Below are 27,536 nucleotides of genomic sequence, written 5' to 3' on the forward strand. Positions count from 1 at the left end.
CCATATTTGAAATGCAAGGGATTATTTTAAATAGTTCCTCTTAAGAACAAACAGGTTTAAACTAAACAACAGAAGAAGCATAACTTATAAAAGGTACCACTTGCTGTGGTGACAGTTATCACAATTCAGTGATGAACTAAGACTGATGAAATGCTGAAAAAAGTGAAATAAACTGAAATGCTGATACTAATAGTTCAAAAAGGGTATACAATGCTAGCAATGAGCAAGAAGTGATATGAAACATATTCCTTACTTCCTCTTTGACACACACACACACACACACACACACACACACACACACACACACACACACAAAGCAAAGGCACTTGTACTATACAGAGTTGTAGAAAGGGAACAGGATAATACAATAAGGACCAACAGGAAGAGAGGGAAAAGTAATATAACACAGCAGCTGAATGTACATTTATCCTGTATACAAAGTTGTTAGGACTGAAGATTGGCTACAATGTTACTGTGCCACACAGAGACTTGTCGGGGAGAAGTCAACCATGAGCTAGTTAGCTTTATTCTCGTACATAAGAATGTGAAAGGAAGTTTTGTAGGGGACAAGATTTCCCAAATAACAATAACCTGTCAAGTAAGTAAAATCACAGCATTACACAAAGACAGATAATCAGATGCAGTTCTATGACTCTGTCAATAACAAAACCACAAAATCACAGTGGATGTGGCTTATGTAGTTTTTAATACTTTGCCCTTCTGCCATAATTTTGCCAGGATTATCTCTTTCTGCTATGAGTGCATGTTTACTAATACATGTCTTGGCTGTTTTCTCATGGCCAGGTTTGGAGCATACACACCATGTGCCCTTTCTATTAACAAATTCTGCTGTGGAACACCAGTCCAGTTGCTTATTCATGTTTTTATAAAATTAATGCAGTCTGTTTCATCAAATTTCTCTAGTACAGCAGAAAATCTCAGATTTTCTCTGTGTGCTCTGTCTTCTATTATTTTTAAAACAGTTCCTCTTCATAAACCTCATGTTGATCCAGCTTTTTCTTTATGTCAACCTCTGATTTTTTTGCAGTTTTATCACTTCATCTGAATGGCTATTTTTTCCGGCCTTTAGTTGTTTGAATGGTTATATTCCCTTCATCGTTTCATTTAATCACCTGTAAGTACATTTGATTTATTTTTCTTCTAAATTACTGGAGGCCATCTCTTGAAACAAAGCTGAAGCCTGAACTACTTTTTTGCTTAACAGTTGCAGAATTCTTCCCACAGTGCTTTCTCTTCACCTTTTTTGGTTTATTTTCTTTTAGGTTTTCCAAATGTCTTCTTTGCTGGTATCCAGGCAATGTATTTACTAGCCAGTAACTGAATTTTATCAAAAAACATTTTCAATGTCACTCCAGTTTCTGCTTTCCCACTGGGAGAGCTGAATTTTTGCTGTTGATTAGTGTGTAGCCATCTTGGAAGCTTTACATTTAAAATTCTTAAATAATTAATACTTCTATGGAATGCACCGACATAACAGGCACCTCCTATTACAAGGGGAAACTCAAAGCTACAGAGTGGCTAAAACCCAGACCAAAAGATAAAGTGGATAATAGCAGCTTAAAAAATACTTACAATAATGTTTGATAAAGAAAGCAAACAAAAGTCAGCATAACATGTCCCAGCAATGCTGCCTCAAAGCACTTGGTTATCTATTTTGTTTCTCAGCTGTCGTCTCTTCTATTGGAGGCTGCATACCAATCATGCATCTCCACAGGATTTTCACTGGGTGCTCCACCTCGTTTCTATCCATGTCCCAAACAAATGCAGCAGGTGAAATGACAATTCTCCAAAATGCCCACAGTGTGTGTGTGTTGTGATGGACTGATATATTGTTCAGGATGAAGATCTTTGTTTTGCACCCACTGAGTGTAAGATGGAAGTACAGTTTTGTACCTACCATAAATGTAGATGTTCGAGTGTACACCCTGCTGCAGTCATCACACTTGGGTTATCCTGTCGTCAGGCGGTCCCGCAGTCGGCCGGAATTCCAAAGTCTTGGTCCGGCGTCGGTTGCTGTCGCTTCTTCCCTGACGTCAGTGCACCAGGGGTATATATAATGCAACCGACACCATTTTCTTCAGTTTTTCTTGCCCAAGATGTCAGGTGCCCCCAAAAAGGTTGTCAGTAATTAGTACCAAATTGAGTAAACTTTGCACAAACACAAAATCCCTTCAGCTGTAAGCAAATACATCAGGAAGGTATTGTAGAGATTTAGCCAGATAGATAAGAGGGGATGGAGGGAGGGTAACCTGGACTGCAGCAGGGTGTACACTCGAACATCTACATTTATGGTAGGTACAAAACTGTACTGTGTTCATCGTGTTACCCTGCTGCAGTCATCACACTTGGGTTGAATCCCAAAGCTAAGGATGGGTGGAGGAATCATAGAGGGTTAGAGGAGGCTAGAAGGCCCTGCAGAACTGCAGTGGCAAAGCCTGCCCTAGTCTAAGAGTAAAATGGTAAGTGACAGTGTTTGGTAAAGGTGTGTACTGAACTCCAAGTTGCAGCTTCCAAAATTTCCTTGGTTGGAACCCCCCTGAGAAAGGCTGTAGAAATAGCTGTTGCCCTGGTAGAGTGGGGCCTAATGGTAGCAGGAACTGGTTTTCCATGATGGGTATAGCAGAAACGTATGCAATGACCTATCCATTTGGAAATGGTTTGTTTTGATAGAGCCTTCCCTTGTGAAGCTGTAGCATACGATAAAAAGAGTTGGTCAGATTTTCTTAAAGTCTTAGTTTTGTCCAAGCAGTAACGAAGTTGCCTGTAAATGTCCAAGGAATGCAGGAGTCTCTCACCTTTGTTCTGTGGATTTGGGAAGAAGGTGGGTCAGTGGATGGTTTGATTTAAAGCCACACTGGAATCCACCTTAGGCATAAAGGAAGGATTAGTTCGTAGAGAAACTCTGTCTTGATGGAAAATGAGGAAAGGTTCCACTGCCATTAGTGCCTGTAGCTCTGAGACTCTTCTAGCTGAAGTTATTGCTAGCAGCAAGGCAGTCTTCCATGATAGGAACTGTAGATCTGCAGAGAAAGTTGGTTCAAAGGGAGGTAGTGTTAATTTTTCCAGAACAAAACTGAGGTCCCATGTTGGTGTAGGTGCTCTCCTGGGTGGTCTAATGTTTTTTGCCCCTCTGAAGAACTGCCTTAGAAGTGGATGCGAAAATAAGGGTGGATCCGTGTTGTAGTGGGCTGAAATAGCTGAAGCATGGATTTTAATGGAGGAGAAAAAGTCCTCTGTGCAATATCTCAGTTAAGTACTGTAGAATGTGAGGCATGTGAGGCTGAATTGTGTCTTGGCCTTTGGCTTGGTTCCAGGCACAAAACCTTTTCCATTTGTCCGAATAAGCCTTCCTGGTGCTTGGCCTCCTAGCTTTCAGAATAACATCCATAACTGCTTGGGAAAGAGGAGCTGGCTGGATGCTTAGTTGACTTGCCATGCAGCCAGATTTAAGGCCTTGAGCTGGCTGTGAAGAATCTGATTGTTTTGTTGTGTGAGCAAATGGGAAATTTGTGGCAATATCCAAGGTGGGCCATGGGCCATGGGCCATGTTCCTCAATAGTGGGTACCAGTGCTAGCGTGGCCAGTCTGGGGCTATGAGAATCAGTCGTGGTCTCTCCTTTTTGACTTTCAGAAGTACCTTTGTGGGGAGAGGCAATGGAGGGAAGGCATATACTGTCAGGTTTTTCCAACTGAAAGAGAGAGCGTCCACTTTCCAAGCTTGATGGTGAAGTGTCCTTGTACAAAATTTCGTTAGTTGGTAGTTTTGAGGACTGGCAAACAGGTCTATGTCTGGAAGGCCCCATTTTTGAGTTATCATTGTAAATACTTGTGGATCTAGTTTCCACTCATGGGGATCCATGATGTTTCTGCTGAGGTCGTCTGCCAATGTATTCTTCTTTCCTGGCAGGAATTGAGCTTGAACTGAACTTGGTAAGCCAGAGCTGTGTTCCATAAGATCACTGTTTGCCTGCATTGAGGGTAGGAGTGAGTACCCCCTTGTTTGTTTATGTACCACATTACTGTGGTGTCCGTCTTTATTGTAAGTTGCCCTGGATGTAATAGATTCTTGAAGGCTGTCAGAGCTTTCTGTACAGCTAGCATCTCTTTTTGATTGATGTGCAGATTCCTTTGATCTGCAGTCCATACGCCTTGAATGCACTGTCCTGCCATGTGTGCCCACCAGGCGTAGTCTGATGCATCTGTTGTGATAGTTTGTCTGGCTGGGGGCAAGGTGAAAGGCTGACCCTCGTTGAGGTGACATGCCTGTGACCACCATAGAAACACCTGTTGTAGGCACGGAATAAGATATATCATTGTGTCCAAGCTGTGGCTGTGTTGAGACCATACGCTTTTTAGGTACCACTGTAATTTACTCATATGCAGCTTTGCAAATGGTATTAGTAGTATGCAAGATGCCATGAAGCCCAAGGCCTGCAGAATTTTTCTTGCAGTTAATTGGGTCTTTGTTGCCATTGTTTTGAAATATTGAGTCAGTTGTAGTTGTTTGTCTGGCGTCAGATAAGCCTTCTGGGTCGTTGTATTCAAGCTGGCACCCAGGAATGTCATATTTTGTGAGGGTACTAGTTTTGACTTCTTTTCGTTTACTGTGTACCCCAGGCAATTTAGTAGATGTTTTACAAAAGCCATATGATGTAAGAGAATGTCCTTGTTTTCTGCTTGGATGAGGCAGTCGTCCAGGTATGGGTATATTTGAATTCCTCTTTGTCTGCAGTATGCAATTACTGGTGCCAAGCATTTTGTGAAGACTATGGGCGCAGTAGATAAGCCAAAGGGCAGTGCAGAAAATTGGTAATGGGTTGAACCTGCAATGAAACGGAGGTATCTTCTGCAACTTTGTCTGATAGGGACATGCAGGTATGCCTCCTTGAGGTCCATAGGTTCATAGGTTGGTACTAGGCTATCAGCCCTAGGGCCTATTTAGAGAAACAGCTAGATGGAGGCCACCACAATGTAGAAATAAAAATAAAGTTGATTTATTTATGTAACAAGCGCTTTCATGTGCATCCAAAGCACGCTTCCTCAGGTTTATACAACTTCATTGCATTGAGTAGCTTTTTATATGCTACCAAATCATTCATCAAGCAATCTAGTTCAATTAATCAATAAAGACATTCATCAATTAAGCTTGCTAGAATCTAATACAATGAGATGCAGCAGTTTAAAAACAGAAGTAGATGAAATAGAAAAATACATATATATTAGTTCCTTAAAACATGAACCAATATTATCAAATTTTAATCTAGCATATAATATATAGTAATACTACCTAAAACCTCTAGAAATAAATCATAAAATATATAAAAAGAATAATACAAAAACTATCTAAAACAAACTTACATATCAAATATATTTAAATGTATTACATATATATGCATAAAAATATACTATATTTCATCATTTCAAAAACAGTATTAAATATGTTTATATACATTATATGCTATTAATTACTTTCATTCACGTGCAGTTAAGACAGGTTTAATACTGATATATTGATTTAAACCTGGTTCAATATGTGCCATTAATCTCCAAATCCATTTTAATTCCAGTTTCTAAATAATTCATCCTGTCTCCTCCTCTTTTATTGAGGCCTATCACTTGTATAACTCTAAACCTAAAACTATGGTTAGGTTGAGTAGCCAAATGTTTAGCTAGAGCATTGTTCAAATTTAACCTCCTGATGTCATATATATGGTTATATACTCAATCTCTTAGCCTTCTTGTAGTCATGCCCACATAAAATGCTGGACATTGTATACATGTTGCTAAATAGACAAGATTAGTGGTTTCACAAGTGGCATAAAAATTAGGTCTATAAATATAATTAAGAGAGGGATGGACAAACTGATCATCACTAGATATATACTTACACATGTTGCATTTATTACATGAAAATGTGCCATATCTTAGAATTCGTTTGTCTATTCCACTAATTAATGGACCAACTTTATCAATACATAAGAGTCTTTTTAAGTTCTTACTGTTCCTATACCTAAAACTAGGTGTTGTCCCTACTAATCTATGACATCTGCCATCTACAAGTAAGATATTCCAGTTTTTCCGAATAATGTCAGTTACATAAGTTATGTCACTAGTACATCTTGTAGTAAAAGATATCCTATTGAAGTCATAGTGTGTTCCATGTTTATATATGGCCCTAGGACGTTTATAGATAGCAGGAGCCTCTATGTTCATATGCATATCATTCATATCAGAGCAATATTGCTTACATAGTGAGACATTATAGCCTCTCTCTTGAAATAATACCCTTAGATGACCAATCTGTAAGTCCCTATCACTATCATCTCTACAGCAGATAACAAACACAAGTGAACCACAGCAAACCGGCTACTTAGCTACTGTTCAAAAAAGAAATCAGTCCATATAAAAGCAAACTTCTTCTTTATTGTAGAACCACGAAATGAGCGCTTTCACGTATCTAAAATACGCTTCATCAGATTTTAATGTGCAATGTATCAGCTCAGTTTATATAGTATCTGTATTCATATAATTAAGGCAATTAACTTACTAATTGAATCCATTTGTCTCTAATTGAGCAGCATAACTTTCTATTTAAAGTTATAAGAGCACTGTTAAATCTATTGTCTCCGTGGTTTGTTGAGCCAATATACAATTTAATCTAAATGTCAAACATCTTTAATGTCACTTAAAATACAAAAATATAGAAGTAAAAATGAGAATGTATGAAATATACATCACAAGTAAACATCAAAAATCATCATGAAAAGAGTCAAACAAAAACCTAGAATAATATATATTAATAAAACTTAAAACATTTGTCCAAGCCATGTGCCTCATTAATTACCTCTTCTTAGTATCCGTTTCTCCCATATTCAATCTAATTGAAATGTGTATATTTATCAAATATCATTTCTACCCAATATAATCATGATATATTAATAAATAAAAACAATGTAAATATAAATATAAATATAAAAAATATATATTAATATATATATCCAAATTCATATGTATGTATATGACAGTATGCCTATCCCTTACTATCCATAAGTTTGAATAAATAGAACATGGAATGTATTGCACATATTCCTTTCATCTCTGTATAGATCTATGTACATATATCCATATATTTATATATTCTATCTACTAAAGTGCATAGTGCACATCTTGTATATATGTGTTGGTCCCTGGTTAATGGATATATTCAACACATATTGAACAATCTATAAATATAAAAATGGAACATATGGATATGGGAATCAAGGAACATTTAAAGTGCTCCTTGCAAATCTAATAAAATAGAGATATGTAAACAAGAGAAATATAAAGTGCTTCGTGCAGACCTTATGCTCATATATAATACACCATGCATCATGACTGTCATCTCTCAATATTAAAGAAGCATATACATATTCAAATATTGAAAACTACTTCTAAATAATTATATATATATATATGTACAGTATAAATAGGTGTATATATAGCATGGTCCCTTATTGTTGTTAAGTTGGATAACCATGTAGCACAAAATGTATTATATAGTGCTAAGTAAACAATTCATATAGATCAACCCATTGCTAAAAAGAAAAAGGAACTATTCATATGGGAATGTATGGAGTCCATATATATATATGTCAAATCCATACATACCTGCCAGATTATGAATGCATCTATATAATCATGAAATTCTAATGTTAAAAACATATCATTGCATATACCAGCATATAGTTGTGTTGGAATATGCAAATAACCAAATAATGTTTGTTATATATCCAGCACCATCGTGTCATTTTAAATATAATGTGGTTCATTAAGTGCCACCATAAATCTTATAGACAGACCTATATATATAGCCATGCTTGTTAATCCTTATCTATAACGTAATAGACATCCTATGGACTATCATATACAACCTACATAGACTAACAAATATGGACCAGTATATCTTTTATATTGGTCTTATCGTAACATGGGTGCCATCGGAACACACTGGTTCAACCCAGGTGGATAGTGTGCTCTCATTCTTAGAATCCAGTATAATTCCTTCTGTTCCAGGATATTTACCACTTCTCCTTCATTTCTATCTTCTCCTATCACCTGTAATACCCTGAATCTGAAAGCGTGTGATGTATTCTGCTTTACATGCTTAGCCAATGCATTCGTTTTGTTGCTTTTCTTTATGTCGTATATGTGGTTGTATATTCTTTTCCTAAATTCTCTTTTTGTAAGTCCTACATAGAATGCTGTACAATTTTCACAGTTTGCTAGATATATAACGTTACAAGTATTACAGGAGGCATAGAAACAGGGTTTGAATTCATACTCCAAAGTTGGATGTATAAACTCTTGAACCCTTGTAATAAATTGACACATGCTGCATCTATTACATGCAAAAGTTCCTTTCCTATCTGATACTGGAAATGACTGCATCCCTTTCTTGTGCGTCTTGCATAATAGCCTTTTCAGGTTTTTGTTGCTTCTGTATATAAATTTAGGTTTTTCTCCTACCAGTGTCCTTGTTTTCTCATCTATAGTCAATACTGGCCAATGTTGTTCTATAATTTGTGTAATTCTCTTGTTATCATTAGTGTATGTGGTCAAGAATTGTATCTTTTCTTGAAAATTAACCTTGGATCTTTGCTTATTATTATAGAATCTCCACTCCTTTCTCTCTAATATTGGCCTATCTCTATCTCTAAGTGCTTGATCCTTAATTTCACCCACCATTTTCTTATCATAGCCCCTTTGTAGGAACAGTTGTTCCATTACATCTGCCTCTATCCTGAAATCTGTCTGTTTTTTGCACAATTTATTCAGTCTTGTATATTGGCTTTTCACTATGCCTCTAAAGACATGCCTGGGGTGCATGCTATCATAGCTCAGCAGAGCATTCTTCCAGCAACTCTTTCTATGGATCTTAGATGTAATTTTTCCTTTTTCTAGTTTTATATTGAGATCCAGGAAATTAATTTCTTTGGAAGAAGCTTCCATAGTGAATCTTAGGAAGCTTGTGGTGCTCTCCATGTACTGTAGCAAGCTAGAAAATTGTTCCTTTGTACCCTCCCATATGATTATGATGTCATCTACAAATCTCGAGTATAAAACTACATTTTTAAACATGTGATGACTAAACAAGTGTTCTCTCTCCCACCAATACACCACCAAGTTGGCGTAAGTGTTGGCGCAGGGTGTGCCCATGGCAACACCCCACTTCTGAAGGTATATGTGGTTGGAGAATGAGAAAACATTGTTAGAAAGAACCATGTCCAGTAGCTGACATATCAATATGCTTTTGTTACTACTGATTTCAGGATAGAATTGCAGTAATTCTCTAATGCTTTGTATTCCCTGATCGTTGGGGATGCATGTGAAGAGGCTCTGTATATCTAACGTAATAAACATGTGTACCCCAGGAATTAGTTCTATGGCAAGATTATCCAGCATTTCCAATAGCTGATAGCTATCTCTTAATATGGTGGGAATCTGATTCATGATGGGTCTCAAACTTTTCTCTAGAAAAATAGAAATATTTTGCGTGGCCCATCCTTCACCATCTACTATAGGCCTGAGGGGAGGTGGAGATATCCCTTTATGCATCTTGGGCAACGCTTTTATGTATGGTATTTGTGGATAACCTATATTAAAGTAGTCATATAGCTCTTTACTGATTTGACGACACATCAGCATATCATATGTTTCATCCTTAATTCTACTTAATATTCCTTTAAGAGATCCAAGAGAAATTTCCATATATGTGTCTTGATCACTTAACATTAGCAGCATGAGTGCATTGTATTGCTCAGTGTCTAATATTACTATGCCTCCCCCCTTATCAGCAGGTCTAATAATGATCGAGGGTTCTTTTATCAGTGCTTGTAATGATAGTCTCTCATCAGAATTCATGTTAAAATACATGCATTTTCTATTGCCCTGGTGAAAGTAGTCATATATACTCTTTTCACATAGTTTTACAAAACACTCCACATGACCTGGCAATGATGGACAATAGGTACTTTTCTTTCTAAAACATGGAACATCATTCCTATTTGCCTGATTACTATTTCTTTCATTAAAAAACATCAGTTTCAAAGCAACTTTACGGCTAAAAACTCTAATATCAATCAAAATATCTTGGAGGTAACTAGCTTGAGACGGCACAAAAGATAGGCCTTTATCGAGAAGGCTTATCTCAGAACTGCTCAAAACATAACTCGACAAATTGAAAAATAACAATAAAGAAGAAGAAGAAAAGTCATTTACTGTCTCTGTCTCCGCCGTTGTTGTCCATTGTCTTCCGAGTGGGTTCTTTTCCTTTTCTCCCAGCTCCTGGACCGTTCTCTGAACGTTGCTGGTTTCCTGATGGAGTACGGTAAAAAAAGGGGGGGCGCTGCATGTCGTTTCAAGATTGCCCCAGTGTTGATGGTATGCGGATCTTGTTTCTCTTTGTCTGCCTCTTGGTTAGGTAATGGAGTGGAGGCAGAGACCTGCAGCATCGGATCCACCACTTCCGGCGGAGTAACAAAGGCACTATCTGAATTATTGGCGTCCTCGACCTGAGTAATGGTTGTATCATGTAGCCTGGTTTCTCGTGTGTCATTACTTTCATTGCGCAACATGGGTTCTCTTGCATTCTGCCTTACTGTTTCTTCCTGGTTCGTACGTCGTGGCCAGATGAACACGTGACCCTCTGCAAAATCTGAGTGGTCACGCTGCAGCTTACGTTGTTTGATCAATTGCAGTCTATGGCTGTAGGCTTCGATTTGAATGTACAGGGCATCTAATTTACCCATACAGAACTCATTATTAAATGTCTCACAAATTTCTTGATGGATTTGATTCGCACTGGATATCAATTCCTGCTCCATTGGCATAAAATATTCTATTAGTAACTGCATATATTGTCGACTGGTATTTAGATTGATTTCCTGCCATTTTTTTAATAATTCTGGCTGACTGTCGCCATAAGTTGGCATACATAGAACCCTCATACCTCTCGGTATGATGTTAAAGTGCAATGACGCTTCAAGATGCTTGCGTTGCCAGTTGTAACGTTGCACTTTGTATAGGGTATTCTCTAGTTGTTTATAGAGCTTATTAAACAAGTCCATATTGCAGTTACCTTGCTCCATATTGGACGTTGATACTCTCCCGAAATCCAGACTCAATAAAGGGTTTGAACCAATGTTGATAATGTCGGACCATCTTTTGGCACCTGCCCTCGACTCTGGATTGTAGTCTAGTTCAATATTCGAATGAGCCATGCTGCCAGGTGAAACGGTTAAGAAATATATAACTAAAAAGCAGCAAAAACCGTTCGCCTGAGACTGGAACACTTGTCACGAATCAGGAAATGCAGATAACAAACACTATCATCTCTACATAAGCTAGAAATTCTCTTACTTTGACTCCGAACAATGTTGGGGAAGATATGGCGTGGATGCATGCTATCAAAATGTAGTAATGCATTCCTCCAACAGGGTTTCCTATATAAAGTAGCCGATATCAGACCTTGCAAACTTTTAATTATTGTAATATCAAGGAAGTGTAACTCTTTAAATGATGTTTCCATTGTAAATCTAAGGAACTCAGTTGTAGATTCTAAATAATTGACTAAGTCATTTAAGAGTGCCAGTTCTCCATCCCAGATGATTAGTATATCATCTACAAAACGTCTATACAATAAGACGTGTTGAAAAAAGCTACTATTAAATAAATGAGCACATTCCCAATGATGCATTACTAAATTCGCATAAGAGTTTGCACATGGGGTGCCCATAGCTACACCCCATGTCTATACATATAAAGCATCACGGTACATGAAAACATTATTGTTTAATACTAGGTCCAAAAGACTACAGACAAGTAATTGTGAATCACTATTCAGTGAACCTGTTGAAAGTAGGACATCTCTAATCGCCTCTATTCCATATTCATTTGGGATTATTGTAAATAAGCTTTTAACATCCAGTGAGACTAAAACAGCGGAAGTGGGTAACATACCACATTTCATAAGATTATCTAAATCATCCAACAATTGATAAGTATTCCTGAAAATGGTTGGGATGCTCCTAGTTAGCAGTCCAAGAATAGATTCCAAGTAGTGGGAAATGTGTTCTGTAACCCACCCCGCTCCTGACACTATAGGTCGTACAGGTATAGGAATGGTTTCTTTATGAATCTTAGGCAGACCTTTAATGAGGGGTATTTTTGGAAAATCAATTAAAAGATATTCATAAAGCTCACTGTCAATCTGCCTACACATCAAAAGATCGTATAGTGTGTCATGAACATTTTTCACAATTTTAGTAATAGTTCCATCCCCAATCAACTTATAGGTTTTATCATCATTCAGCATATGCATCATCATAGTAGTGTACATAGTGGTATCTAATACCACTATGCCTCCCCCTTATCAGCAGGCTGTATTGTTAAATTAGCATTATTAGATAAGCTCATGAAGAGAGCGCCATTCTTCAGCTTTTAAATTATGGTACACATTTTTTGAATTAACACTTGAGAAATATTTATACAAGTCTTTCTCACATACTGAGACAAAACAATCAACATTGCTAGGAAAAGCTGGTGAAAAAGTACTTTTACGTTTGAACTGATTTCTTAAGTCAGTCGCTTTCACTTGGTCAAAAATAGCAGTTTCAATGACAAATTCCTGGCAAAAAGGCGCAAATCAGTCAATATCTCAGAAATGTTACTTCTATGTGACGGAATGAACGAAAGACCTCTATTCAATAGAGATATGGCATAAACATCAAGATTACAACCTTAAAAGTTAAACACTAATGTGTTTAACTTCTGTTTTTCCTCCTTACCTCCATCATTTCGCCCGAGTATTTTCTCTTGCGTCTTCCTCAGCTGTTGGACCTTGCCTGTGGTCTGAATTGATGTCGTACAGGTAGGGGTAAAAAAACACTAGTAGCTTTGTCAAGTGTGTATTTCGGTTTGGCTCCAAACTTATCAAACAGAGTCGGTTCTTTCAGGGCTTGTTGGTTAGGTGGAGGCGTGCTTGAGGTCAGCGCAGCCTCACTCACTGTGTTTCTATTCATTGACGTTACTTCTGCTCTAAGCCTTTCTTCCATTGATGTCTCCGCATTGTTTAAAGAAACAGTGTCAATAGGAATAGGCAATTCAGTTTCAATATCTGTATGGACTATATTTGGAACTTGTTTATCACGTTGGAAACCAGCTTTCGGCCATACGAAGACCTGGCCACATAGGAAATCCTGATGATCTCTTAATAATTTCTTATATTTAATTTGTTGCAACCTATCGCTATAGGTTGGTACTAGGCTATCAGCCCTAGGGCCTATACAAGCCTAGCCATAACAATTCCCTGGCTATTTCTTCCCACATTATTTACTTTCCTGGACCCCTGTCTAGCAGGGCGACTGACATGATCCCTGGGGTGAATTTCCTTTCTCCCATCCAATCGTCAAGGTTCCTCTTGAAGAGGTCCAAAGAGGCACTCTGCTTGACATGTATGGGCAATTTATTCCAGAGTCTGGGGAGTCTCTGGGTCAGGAACCTATCCCTCCAGCATGTTTTGTTTATTGTGATGGCAAGGTTTAGATCCCTGGAGCGTGTAGCTCTGAGGGATTGGGATTTCTTTAAGTGTAGCATGTCCAACAGCTGTGGGTTTGACATGGCCTTGTATGTTAAGCAGAGATCGCCTCTGAGTAGACGATATGCAACAGAGTATAGCTGGAGTTTTTTAAGGCGGTCAGCGTAGGGCATCTGCTTTAGGCCTGTGATTCTTTTAGTGAGGTATTTCTGAGGCCTTTCCAGTTGTTGCAGATGTCTTGAGAGGTACATACCAAATGGGGCGTTGTATTCTATAATGGGTCTAATGAGGGATGAGTACAGTGGGACAATGACCTCCTTTTTTCTGGATTAAAAGCCCTTTGTGATGAGGTGTGCCACATAGAAGGATTTCCTGACTGTTGTGGCGATGTGGTTATCGAAGGTGAGACCACTGTCCACCTGTGTCCCTAAGTCTCTTATCACACTTTCTGTGTTTAGTGTACTGCCACCTATATGGCAATTCATGGATACATGTTTTTCCCAAAGGGATAACAATACATTTCTTGGCACTGAGCTTGAGCCCATGGCTCTGGCACCAAGCATCTGTTTCTGTAAGGCCCTTTTGTAGAGTATCCACATAATTTGGGGATTCAATAATGGCTCTCAGTTTGCAGTCATCTGCAAACTTTGTTAGCCAGAGTCCCTTAGTGTTGACCTGTACTTCAGAGAAGTAGATGCCAAACAAGAGCGGCCCCAGGACTGAACCCTGAGGTACTCCACTTGTCACTTGTCTGGAGCTGGATTTGGAGTCGGCTACTTTTACAGTGTGGGTTCTATCAGTAAGCCATTTAGCAACCCATTGGGTGACATAGGTATTAATGCCCAACTTACTAAGTTTATCTATGATTCCAGAGTGGGGGATGGTGTCAAAGGCCTTGGCAAGGTCTAGATAGGCTGTGTGGACCACCTTTCCCTTGTCCATGGCTCTGGAGACTGATTCAAAGAAGTCAATCAGGTTCAGGAAACAAGATCGGCCCTTCACAAACCCAAACTGGGTGGGGTCCAGTGTTTGAAGGTTGCCAATGTCTTTGTTTATAAGTTCCATGATAATACGCTCCATGGCCTTGCAGATAAGGCTTGTCAGACTGATGGGACGGTAGTTTCCGGAATCCAAGGTGGATCCCCCCTTATGGATTGGGATAACTGTAGCTCTGCGCCACTCAGTGTGCACGAAACCTGAGGTGAGGCTATGATTAAACATGACACTTAGGTGAGGTGCCAGTTCATATTGTAGTTCATGTAGTACACAGCCCGGGATGTCACCTGGTCCCACGGATGCTGTGTTCTTGGCTTTAGAGAGTGCGTTTTGTACCTGTGTGGCCGTTATTACTGGAATTTGGCAATCTTCCGGTATTGAGATGGGCCATTTAGGGGGTGAGAGGGGGGTGAAGTTGGCACTGAATCGATCTGCCAGGATATTGGCAATATCCTTCGGATCAGTATATTTAATGCCATTCTGTTTTAGCTCAGAGCAGATCTGAGCATTGCCATTTAGATTCTTGACATGGTTATAGAATGCTTTGCGGTTGTCTTTGGAATTTTGGCAATTTTATTTTTGTAACTAGCTTTGGAGGATTTTATAGGTTCATAGGTTCATACTAGGCTATCTGCCCTAGGGCATTTATAAGCCTAGCCAGAGTTGTGTGGCTTTCACCACCCCTTAGGTTGAAGAATACTATACCCATTAGTTTGCCGTGCCTCTGTCCAGCAGTGATACAGAGATGATCCCCGGGGTAAACCTACGATCTCCCATCCATAGGTTCATAGGTTTATACTAGGCTATCTGCCCTAAGGCATTTATAAGCCTAGCCCAAAGTTTTGTGGCTTACGCCACCCCTTATATGAAAAAATACGGTGCCCATTAGTTTGTTGTGCCTCTGTCCAGCAGTGACACAGAGATGATTCCCGGGGTAAACCTACGATCTCCCATCCACAGGTCAAGATTTCTCTTGAACAGAGCCAGCGAGGTGCTCTGCCTCACATGGACCGGGATTTTATTCCACAGCATAGGGAGTCTCTGAGTGATAAATCTATCCCTCCAGCACGTCCTATTTATATCTGTGCTAAGGTTTAAGTCGCTTGCTCTAATGGTTTTGGTGGATTTGGATTTTTTTGAGGTGGAGCATGTCCATTAATTCCGGGTTGGACATGGCCTTGTATGTCAGGCACATGTCACCTCTGAGCAGACGGTATGCGACTGAATAGAGCTGGAGTTTCTTCAATCTGGCAGCATATGACAGATTTTGGAGTCCCTTTATCCTTTTGGTGAGGAACTTTTGGGGTCTCTCCAATTGCTGCAGATGTCAGGTGAGATACATCCCGAATGGGGCATTGTACTCGATCATTGGTCTGATATGTGAAGAGTATAGGGGAACAATGACCTCACTAGATCTGGATGTGAATCCCTTCAAGATCAGGTGGGCAATGTAGAAGGTCTTTCTAACCACTTTAGCAATGTGAGTGTCAAAAGAAAGGCCACTGTCAACCTGGTCCACTGGTCAAGATTCCTCTTGAACAGAGCCAGCGAGGTGCTCTGTCTCACATGGACCGGGATTCTGTTCCACAGCATAGGGAGTCTCTGGGTGATGAATCTGTCCCTCCAGCATGTCCTATTTATATCCATGTTGAGGTTTAAGTCTCTTGCTCTTGTGGCACTGGTGGATTTGGATTTTTTGAGGTGGAGCATGTCCATTAATTCCGGGTTGGACATGGCCTTGTATGTCAGGCACAGGTCACCTCTGAGCAGACGGTATGCGACTGAATAGAGCTGGAGTTTCTTCAGTCGGGCAGCATATGGCATATTTTTGAGCCCCTTTATCCTTTTGGTGAGGAACTTTTGGGGTCTTTCCAATTGCTGCAGGTGTCAGGTAAGATACATTCCGAATGGGGCATTGTACTCAATCATTGGTCTGATAAGTGAAGAGTACAGGGGAACAATGACCTCCCTTGATCTGGATGTGAATCCCTTCATAATCAGGTGGGCAATGTAGAAGGCCCTCCTAACCACTTTGGCAATGTGAGTGTCAAAAGAAAGGTTACTGTCAACTTGGGTCCCCAGGTCCCTGATAACCTCTTCTGTGCTTAATGGATTGCCACCTATGTGGTAACTTGGGGTTACCTTGTTTTTACCAAAGGGTATGACTATACATTTTTGGCGTTTAGCTTAAGGCCATGGCTCTGGCACCAGTTATCCGTTTCTATGAGACCTCTCTGAAGGATATCTGTGTCTGATGGATTTTCAACTATGGCGCCCAGTTTGCAGTCATCTGCAAACTTTGTCAGCCACAATCCTCCTATGTTTGCCTGCACTTCTGAAAAGTAGATGCCGAACAAGAGGGGGCCCAGGACTGAGCCCTGTGGGACACCGCTTGTGACCGGCTTGGAGTCTGACATGGCACCAGCAACTCTAACCCTGTGGGTTCTGTCCTTGAGCCAGTTTGCAACCCATCTTTTGACATATGGGTTTACATTTAAGCTGGTGAGCTTTTCTATGATACCCGAGTGGCGTACTGTGTCGAAAGCTTTTGCAAGGTCAAGGTAGGCTGTGTGAACTGCCTTACCCTCATCAACGGCCTTGGTGACTGTTTCAAAAAAGTCAACCAAGTTCAAGAGGCATGATCTGCCCTTGACAAAGTCGAATTGGGTAGGATCCAATGTCTGTAGGTCCCCTATGTCTTTATTTATGAGTTCCATTATGATCCTCTCCATAGCTTTGCAGACCAGGCTTGTTAAGCTTATGGGGCGGTAATTACCAGGGTCCGTAGAAGCACCGCCTTTGTGAAGTGGGACCACAGTTGCCGTACGCCACTCTTTGGGTACGTATCCTGTGGTAAGGCTAAGATTAAACAGCAGCCTTATGTGTGGGTTTAGTTCCTCATTGAGTTCGTGTAGCACACAGCCGGGGACACCATCCGGTCCCATTGATGCTGTGTTTTAGCTTTAATGAGAGCAGCTCTCACCTTGGCATTTGAGATGATTGGGAGGCTACACTCTGCTGGGATAGATATTTCTCCTTTTGGGGGATAGGGAGGGGAGAAATTTTCACTGAACTTGTCTGCCAGTATGTTTGCAATGTCTGTGGGTTCAGTGATTTTTGTATCATTTTGGACTAATTCTGAGCATATCTGGGAGTTTCCACCCAGATTTCTAACATAGCTAAAGAAGGCCTTATGATTGTCTTTTGAGTCCTTGGCGATTTTTCTCTCAAAGTTGGCCTTGGATGATTTTATGAGTGATCGTAGTTTTTTACTAGTATTTATCAGAGATGTCTTCCCTTTTAGGGATTTTGCTCTATCTTGTAGTAGCTTTCTCCTCTTGTTGTAAAGTTTGTTTATGGCTGGGGTCCACCAGATCGGGCGCTTGCCTTTGGTGGAAAGGGTCTTGATTTTATTTGGGATTGCTTGATCCATGCAATCCTGGAGGTGCTCAGAAAGCATTTGTAAGGGATTCAGCAGCGTGGGTTGTGGTTTCCAATGGCTCAGGGGCCTTGAAGGATACCACACCAGTCTTAAGAAGTGTGAAGTTGGCTTTTAAGAAGTTCTTCACTGTGGTCTTTTTTGTTGGGGGTGGGGGCGGGATGTGGATCTCCAGTGAGATTAGTTTATGGTCTGATCTCACCAATGAGGGATATACTTCTGGTGTGGAGCATTTTGTCCCCATGTTTGTGATGATCAGGTCTAGTATATTTTCACCTCTTGTGGGAATGGTAACAAGTTGTTCCATAGCATTTGAGTTTATGAACTCCAGGAACCTTTGGGCTAGGGTATTGGGGCTTGAGTAATATTCCCAGTCTATGTTTGGGTAGTTGACGTCACCCAATATGATGGTGTTTGGAGAGACATTTATACTCTCCAGTGTCTTCAGGAAGGCTGTGTGGGGTTCCTGAGTTTGAGAGGGTGGACTGTAACATGCTACAAACTGTAGAGCAGTTTTGCCTATGGTTAATTGCACCTGAATGATCTCTGATGCTTCGTGAGTTGCCACCAGCCTGGAGGTGTGGGTATCCTTGATGAATATGGATACACCCCCTCCTTTTGTGGTACGGTCCGGGTTTTGGGGCCAGAACGCATGATATGAGGTAAAACCTGATAGTGCCGGGGTGCTCTCAGGAGCCTTGAACCAGGTTTCAGTCACAGCACAGACATCGATGTTCTCCATACTGAGGAGGGCTTTGAGGGCGTGCATCTTGAGATTTAGACTTCTGGCATTGAGCAGCATTACCCTTAGTTTTTTTCCATTATTGTTTTCTAGGGCGGTGGGTTTAGAATTTGAGCCTCGTCTAAAAAAGGCACTATGGGGGTGGCAAGAGCCTTTGCCAATATCCGGAAACCCAGGGGTGACAGGTGCAAGCCATCCCTTGCGAAGCAGCGTGGCTTGTCAAGCATGTCATTCCAGGCAGACAGACATTGGACCCCCTTAGAATGACACCAGAAATTAAGCCAATTATTAAAACTGATCATTTTGTCTCTGTATTGTGGCATCATTATTCGTGAAGGTAGGATACTGCTCAGGGTCAGGGTCATACCAGCCTGGGCTACATAATCTGAGAGCTCCTTTATGTCTCTTTTCATGTAGTCCAGGGAGGTACGTCTCAGTTCATTCACACCGGCATGGACAATGACTGAGTCATACTTGTACTTGCTGTGGAGTGACCTGAGTGCTTGTGTTATGTGGCAGATTCTAGCGCCCAACAGGCAGCTTACTGTGACCCTCTCCTTGTTCAGTCTGGTGAGTGGGACGTCAGTGTGTCTGACTATGGAGTCACCTATGACAAGTGCGTCTGGCATTGTGTTTGGCCTTAAGGGCAGTGACTGATTTGCACACTGACTTTGTGATCTATGTGTTGCTTGTGTTATGCCAAGAGGTGGCAGTTGTTTGGGTGTCTGCTTTGGAGGCCTCTGCTGTTTTGGTAGATTTTTGATCAGTGCCTCCGAGTATGTCTTTGTGTGTTTATGTGTTTGATTTGTAGTTGTGATAGTTCTATGTGAGACTGGGTTTATGGTGTGTGTGGTTACCTTCTCCTCCTGTCTGGTTTTGCCAGTCCTGAGTTGAGAGAGCTCAGCCTCCAGTTTGGCTATATAGTTGCATCTCTCGCATGTATTTGTGTTTTGTGGGAGAAGGAGAGGGTTGTCTGTGTACATGAGGCAATTGTAACATTGCCTCAATATTCCCATATTCACCAGCTGAGCAGGAGAGGACGCTAGCAACTGACCCTTTTACATGCTAGAAGAAATGAAAAAGTTTGCTGTGTAACTGAGTCAGAAAGGACCTATAGGGAAGTGGGTACTCAAGGGGGGTTTAAGCTAGTGAAGTACTTTGTATAATATAGAAGTGCTTTACCTGACTAAAAAATGCTTTAGGAACAAGTGCTGAGCTTTACAGATAGAGAATAGACTGTTTAGATTACAAGTAGAGCAGTTCTATGGGAAAAAATGAAGAGCAGACTTTACGGAGCCAGAAATAGTTTAACCGGCGCTGCCCGATGGTGCTCTAGTGGCAACTCTGCGCTAAATGCAGAACAGGCAATAAGTCAGTAGTACAGGCTAGCACACTTTAGTGGGCAGCCAAACAATTAAATTAAACAGCAAACAAACACTTTTCGACTTGAATTAGATTAATTTCGACTAAAATGTACTTTTAAGTGCAGATAATAAAAAATGCAGTAAATAACTATGAAAACAGTTAAAGCTTGCTCTAGGTAAGCAGTAGAAGGTAAAACAAATACAAAAAACAGCAGGATACTTAATCAGGAAAGCAGTCGCTTTTTTTCAGTTCTCTGTAGCCAGGAAGACTCAACAGGACCACGTGGAGCTGTGTCTGAGCAATATGGCTTCAAAAATGCCAGAGGCAGATTTTAACCAGGGAACTTCAAAAGAGCTAGAAATGGTCCAAAATGACCAATTACTACAGCTTCTTGTGCTGAGGTCACTTCCCTCAAGGACAGGTAGGCTATTCAAGGCTCCCCACTCCCACTGGTGAGCTAAGAAACTTCCTTCTATCCAAGTAAGGCAATGGACAACACAGGAACTACAACACAGCCCAGGATACAGCAAGGCCTATAAACTGGTCTAACTAGTTTAGGAGAGGCAGGAAAACAAGGAATATTTTTTGTTTTTTTTTTTTGTTTTTAAATAGAAACACACAGAAATGCAGAAAAGGCAATAAGTCAGTAGTACAGGCTAGCACACTTTAGTGGGCAGCCAAACAATTAAATTAAACAGCAAACAAACACTTTTCGACTTGAATTAGACTAATTTCGACTAAAATGTACTTTTAAGTGCAGATAATAAAAATGCAGTAAATAACTATGAAAACAGTTAAAGCTTGCTCTAGGTAAGCAGTAGAAGGTAAAACAAATATAAAAACAGCAGGATACTTAATCAGGAAAGCAGTTGCTTTTTTTCAGTTCTCTGTAGCCAGGAAGACTCAACAGGACCAAGTGGAGCTGTGTCTGAGCAATATGGCTTCAAAAAAATGCCAGAGGCAGATTTTAACCAGGGAACTTCAAAAGAGCTAGAAATGGTCCAAAATGACCAATTACTACAGCTTCTTGTGCTGAGGTCACTTCCCTCAAGGACAGGTAGGCTATTCAAGGCTCCCCACTCCCACTGGTGAGCTAAGAAACTTCCTTCTATCCAAGTAAGGCAATGGACAACACAGGAACTACAACACAGCCCAGGATACAGCAAGGCATGTAAACTGGTCTAACTAGTTTAGGAGAGGCAGGAAAACAAGGAATATTTTTTGTTTTTGTTTTCAAATAGAAACACACAGAAATGCAGAAAAGGCAATAAGTCAGTAGTACAGGCTAGCACACTTTAGTGGGCAGCCAAACAATTAAATTAAACAGCAAACAAACACTTTTAGACTTGAATTAGACTAATTTCGACTAAAATGTACTTTTAAGTGCAGATAATAAAAAAAGCAGTAAATAACTATGAAAACAGTTAAAGCTTGCTCTAGGTAAGCAGTAGAAGGTAAAACAAATATAAAAAACAGCAGGATACTTAATCAGGAAAGCAGTCGCTTTTTTTCAGTTCTCTGTAGCCAGGAAGACTCAACAGGACCACGTGGATAAAAAAAATAGCCAAACAAAACTAGAAAAAAACAGTCAAAAAATGGCAGAAAAAGCATCAACTGCAGAAAAACTTGGAAGAATCACAGTAATAGCGTATAATGAATTTAATATCCGCTTTCATCACTAAAACTTCATCAGAAAACAATGGGCATGAGCACAATAAGATTTAAATAAGTCAATCAATTAGTACGTCACATAATTAGTTAAATAAAACGTTGAAGTTTAAAAACAAATAACCAATATATAAATGTTGTGCTAAACCATTATAAAATACACTTATAATAATAAATCTAATAGACTTCTTGTATCACTGTGTTTAAAAATAGTTAATTTACGGTGCTTCAAAAAACATTTCACATTAACTGTTTCGTTTAAACCTGGAGGGTGGTCAGAAAACAATCTAACCTGCCATAAGGTATCTCGTTGCTCAACATAATTCCTAAAATCACCAGCTCTCCTGTCATGTCTACAAATTTCCAAAACAGTGAACATGAATTTCTTAAAATTTGTACAAGATGTTGAATGCTTGTATAAAGCATTGTTAAAATTTTTAATCTTAATAGCATATAAATGCTCTTTAATATGTTTCCCCAGGCTTCTTGTGGTCATGCCCACATAGAAGGCTGGGCAAACAGAGCAAAAAGCAATATAAACAATCCCACGACTTGTGCAATCAGCATAACCAGGCACCTCTAAAATTCTTTCAGACGTTGCGAGATTTATGCAAGGTCCTTCAGAAATGAAACGACATGCTGTACAATTATTACATCGAAACATGCCTTTTTTCTTAGTTGTTGGGACCTTACAGATGGTACTAGATCTCTCTAAAATCATTTTTAATGTATTATTTTTTCGAAACACAAAATTAGGTTTAGAACCAACAACTTTGAAAATGTCTTGATTTCCTTGAATAACTTTCCAGTTTTGTTCCATAATAGTTCTTATCTGAAAACAATCAGAACTCATTTCAAAAGAACAATAGTGATCTGAACTAGCACAATTACTTAACTGGGTGTCAACTACATTGTTTTTAACAATGCCCTTTATTAATATTGGTGGATATAAGGAAATTCGTTTCATAAAAATCTCATGACCAGTGTCAATTAGAAACTTCTCATCATGTCCTCTTTGAGCAAATAAATGTACAATGTAATGAAATTCGTGTATGACATCAATTTCCCTGGTAGTCATACGGCTAGATCTTATAAACTGTCCCCTTGGAATATTTTTAATAATATATTTTGGATGACCGCTGGTGTAGTGTAGGTATCCATTAGTAAAAGTTCTCTTTCTGTGTATTTTACTATGAAAACAATTGTCAATGTGGTCCCACCAAATGTGTACATCCAGATAACTGACAGATAATCCCACATCACCCAGCGTAAATTTAAGAAATCCTGACAAAGTGTTAATTTCATGTAGAAAAAGATCCACAGTATGCCTGCTTCCCTCAATGACAAAAATTAAATCATCAATGTACCTACCGAAAAAAATAATGTTAAAATGTGCCTGCAAAATGGGTATGAACTCCCCCTCCCACCAAGCCATAACCAAGTTGGCATAAGCTGGAGCCGCTGGGGACCCCATAGCAACTCCACGTTTTTGCCTGTAATATGTGCTGTTAAAAAGAAAAAAATTATTTTCCAAAATAATATCCAAAAATCTACAAACTAAGGAAATTTGGGAGTTGTTGAAAAGTTTTCCTTTGACTAAAAAACTACGTACCGCCTCTACCCCTTCATCATGGGGAATGCAGGTGTACAAGGAATTAACATCTAAAGTAAAAATAATATGTTTAGAAGGATCAAAAGTCTGATTCACATGAAAGTTTCTCATTTTTTCCAAAAAGTGCCAGGAATCTTTAATAAAAGATGCCTGATTTTCAAGTAAAGGGCCTAATAAGGCATCAATCACTAAAGAGATTCCTTCAGTAACTGAATGTGGTGATGAAACAACTGGACGTAATGGAGGATTTGAAACGTCCTTGTGGGTTTTAGGAATACCAAAAATAACACCTATTTTTGGATTTTCAACCACACAAAAGTTGTATAAACTAAAACTAATTTCACCACACATTAAGGCATCATATAAGTGTGAATGCACTTCGTTAAAGCGCTTCAAAATGTCAAAAAACGCAATAGGTTCATATTCACAAGTATTCCCAAGAACTTCTTGCATTTTCTGGTTGTAACTGTCGTGATCCATGACCACAATGTTCGAACCTTTATCACTTTTCATAAATCTAAGTGACACAGTAAGCTCTTTTAAATGTTTTAAAGCCTTTCTTTCAACACAGCTTAAGTTGTCATGATAGAAATTCCTACTTTTAAACAACAAATTTACATCCTTAATGCACAACTCCTCATAAGCTTTGATGGTATAGTGTAAATTAGGTGTATGACTAGAAGGTTTGTTGAGCACATTAATGTTATCAGGTAAGTCATGCAGTAAGTAAGACAGATTTAGTTGTCTAGTGAATTTCTTAATATCAATGATAGTCCTACCGTAGTCAGCTCTCTTACTAGGGATAAAATTAAAGCCATATTTTAACAAAGTCATCTCCACAGTGGTAAATAAAAAATCAGTCAAGTTAATAATGCCAAAATCGTCCGAAACATCACTTAAGCCTCGTCCCCCGACGAACTCGATCCCAAAAAAGTCCTGCTTCTAGTGAGCACAGTGCTCTTACTAAGATTGTTCGAACAGTTTTTCTTTGAAGGACCGTCAGTGGGTGCAGTCACACACCTATCCTTATTAGTCCTACTAATAGCCCCAAAGTCTACAGGTTTGTCAACAATGTTATCAAGTTGTTTGTTGATGGTAGTGATAACGTTACTATCTTGTGTTTTATCAGAAGAAACACCAAAACCTGAAGGACTGGTAGCTGGTACTAAAGGGGGAAAAGATACATCATAATTAGAACTACTGTTCTTAAAAAATGTAGGTGCATTGTCAGCGCTATCAGAAAAACGCTGAACCGATGAAACAACAGAATGTTTAGACTGATTGGTGAAATTAAACCTTGACTGTTGCGTCGTCAAATTACGAAAATTGGGTGCAAAATGATTGTAAGCAGTCTTGTTGTCATAAACAGCTATATCCCGGTCCAGTTTTGACCGTTTCACCCACTGGTGAGCTAAGAAACTTCCTTCTATCCAAGTAAGGCAATGGACAACACAGGAACTACAACACAGCCCAGGATACAGCAAGGCCTGTAAACTGGTCTAACTAGTTTAGGAGAGGCAGGAAAACAAGGAATATTTTTTTGTTTTTTTTTGTTTTTAAATAGAAACACACAGAAATGCAGAAAAGGCAATAAGTCAGTAATACAGACTAGCACACTTTAGTGGGCAGCCAAACAATTAAACAGCAAACAAACACTTTTCGACTTGAATTAGACTAATTTCGACTAAAATGTACTTTTAAGTGCAGATAATAAAAAATGCAGGCATCTCAGTTTCTTACTGAGGCTAGTAAGGGAGTTTTTTGCATCCTGGGATTTTCCTCTTTTCTGCAAAAGTTTCTTCCTTTTGTTGTAAAGTTTGTTTATGGCAGGGGACCACCAGATTGGCTTCCTTTTTTTGGATGAGAGAATTTTGGTTTTATTTGGGATGGCACAATTCATGCATGAGTGGATGTGCTCGTACAGTGCCTTAGTGTAGGATTCAGCAGTTGAACTTTCAGTTCCCATCTGCATGGGTGTCATGAAATTTGTCACTTCTGACTTGAGTAGCATGAAGTTGGCTTTGGAGAAGTTTTTTATGGTGGTTTCTTTACTGGGGGGTGGGGGTGGGGGTGGGATGTGGATGTTAAGGGTGATTGCCTTATGGTCAGACCTGACTAACGAGGGGGTGACCATAGGTATGGAGCACTGATTTCCCATGTTGGTAATGACCAGGTCTAGGATATTGGAGCCCCTGGTGGGACTATGGATTAGTTGATCCAGGGCGTTGGAATTTATGAATTCCAAGAACCGTTCATAAAGGTGTTGGGACATGAGTAGTTTACCCAGTTAATGGCAGGGTAGTTAAAATCACCCAGTATTAGGGTGTTTGGTTCTATCTTAATATTTTCCAGTATGTTTAGAAAGGTGTAGTGAGAATCTTGGGGTATGGTGGGGGATCTGTAGCAAGCTACAATTTGGATTGCAGTCTTACCTAGTGTTAGTTGCACTTGGAGAATTTCAGACACACTGTGTTGGCCAACTAGCCTGGTAGTGTGAATATCCTTGGTGAATATTGACACTCCTCCACCTTTAGTGTTTTGGTCCTGGTTTGGTGGCCGAAAAGTGTGGTAAGAGTTGTAGCCTGGTATTGCAGGGGTGCTCTCTGGAGCCTTGAACCAGGTCTCAGTTACTGCACAGATATCGATGTTCTCCATTTTTAGGAGTGCCTCGAGAGAGTGCATTTTGAGGTTTAGACTTCTAGCATTGAGTAGCATTACCTTCAGATTTTGCATGCTTGTACCTGTTATGGTGGTGGTTTTGTCCTTTGAAGTTTGCCTAAAAAAGGCACTATAGGGGTGGCAAGAGCCTTAGCCAGTAACCTGAATCCCAGGGGCGACAGGTGCAGACCATCTCTGGCAAAGCATCGTGGTCTGTCAATCATGTCGTCCCAGGCAGACAGATACTGGATCCCCTTTGAATGACACCAACGTTACTAGCCATGCTTCCTTGCCCAACATGGGAAGAAGCTGCTGTAGTGTTAGCATCTTGAATTTGGGTACTTGTAAGAAGGTGTTTAGAAATGAAAGCTCCAGAATTGATCTCCAGGCATTGTCCTTTCTGGGCACTAGAAAGAGTCTTGAGTAAAATCCCTGACCTTGCTCTCGAGTAGGTACCAGTTGAATAGCTCTCATGTCCATGAGAGCTGTAATTTGTTATTGTGCCTCTGCCCACTGATTTTGTGGCAGGTTTGGCATTCCTCTTTTCATTGGCAAGGTGTGAAAATGGAATCTGTATCCTCGTGAAATTATGTCTAGGACCCATTTGTCCTTTGTGACAATGCACCAGTTGTCTGAACAAAGTGCGAGTTTTCCTCCCAAGGGGGCTGCCAAGAGAGTGTTGCTTGGCCAGATGAGGTGCAAGTCATTGAGTTTGCCTTCTGGTAGACTGGGACCGGTCTTCTCCTCCCTTCTGTGTTGTAGTGCCCCATTGGCGAGATTTGTACTGGGCTTGCGGTTGTCCTCTGCCTCTTGGACGTCTGTATTTACCCCTCTGTGGTCTGTCAGTAGCCGGAAAGGACCATTTTTTTGTTGGCCAGTTTCTGCTGAAGCGAGGAAGCTGTACCCATAGGAAATCTTTGACTGTCTGCATAGATTTTGCCTTATCCTCCATTTTCTTTAAGACTTCTTCTGCTTTAACTCCAAAAAGAACATCCTGCTGTAAGGGAGCATCTAGAAGCTTTGCTTTAACATGATCAGGCAGAGTTTGTTCCTTTAACCAAGCATGCCTACGTATAACAGACCCAGTGACAGCTGCTCTGCAGGAGGCCTCCAAAGAATCAAACCCACATTGTAAGGTATGTTTGCCCACCTGTTCAGTTGCATGCAACAGATCCTGTATTTCCTTTCAATTCAGACTGTTGAGGGAGAGTGGTCATTTTTTGCTTTAACTGAGAGATTAGAAATTGCTGATACTTAAGCATGTGAAATTGGCAATTTAGTGCCCTCATAGCTAGAGTGGCTGAGGTGTAAACCTTTTTCCCCCACCTGTCTAGTGCTCTGGAATCCCTCTCAGAGGGTACAGGATTTTTAGCCATAGAAGCCTTAGCCCCTTTGGGACCCTGGGTGATTGTCTTTGGGTCAGCAACAGGGCTTTTATAAAGAAATTTGTGGGAATCAG

General features: G+C 40.0%; 1 protein-coding gene across 2 annotated transcripts in view; it reads right to left on the bottom strand.

Moving 5' to 3' along the window:
* Window positions 1-27,536, bottom strand: part of KIF7 (kinesin family member 7) — a 1,697,985-nt gene that overhangs the window by 542,184 nt on the left and 1,128,265 nt on the right. The window lies entirely within an intron of this gene.

This window comes from Protopterus annectens, chromosome 7.part0, assembly GCF_019279795.1.
Source record: "Protopterus annectens isolate FY-2018-M chromosome 7.part0, PAN1.0, whole genome shotgun sequence".
Classification (NCBI taxonomy): domain Eukaryota; kingdom Metazoa; phylum Chordata; order Ceratodontiformes; family Protopteridae; genus Protopterus; species Protopterus annectens.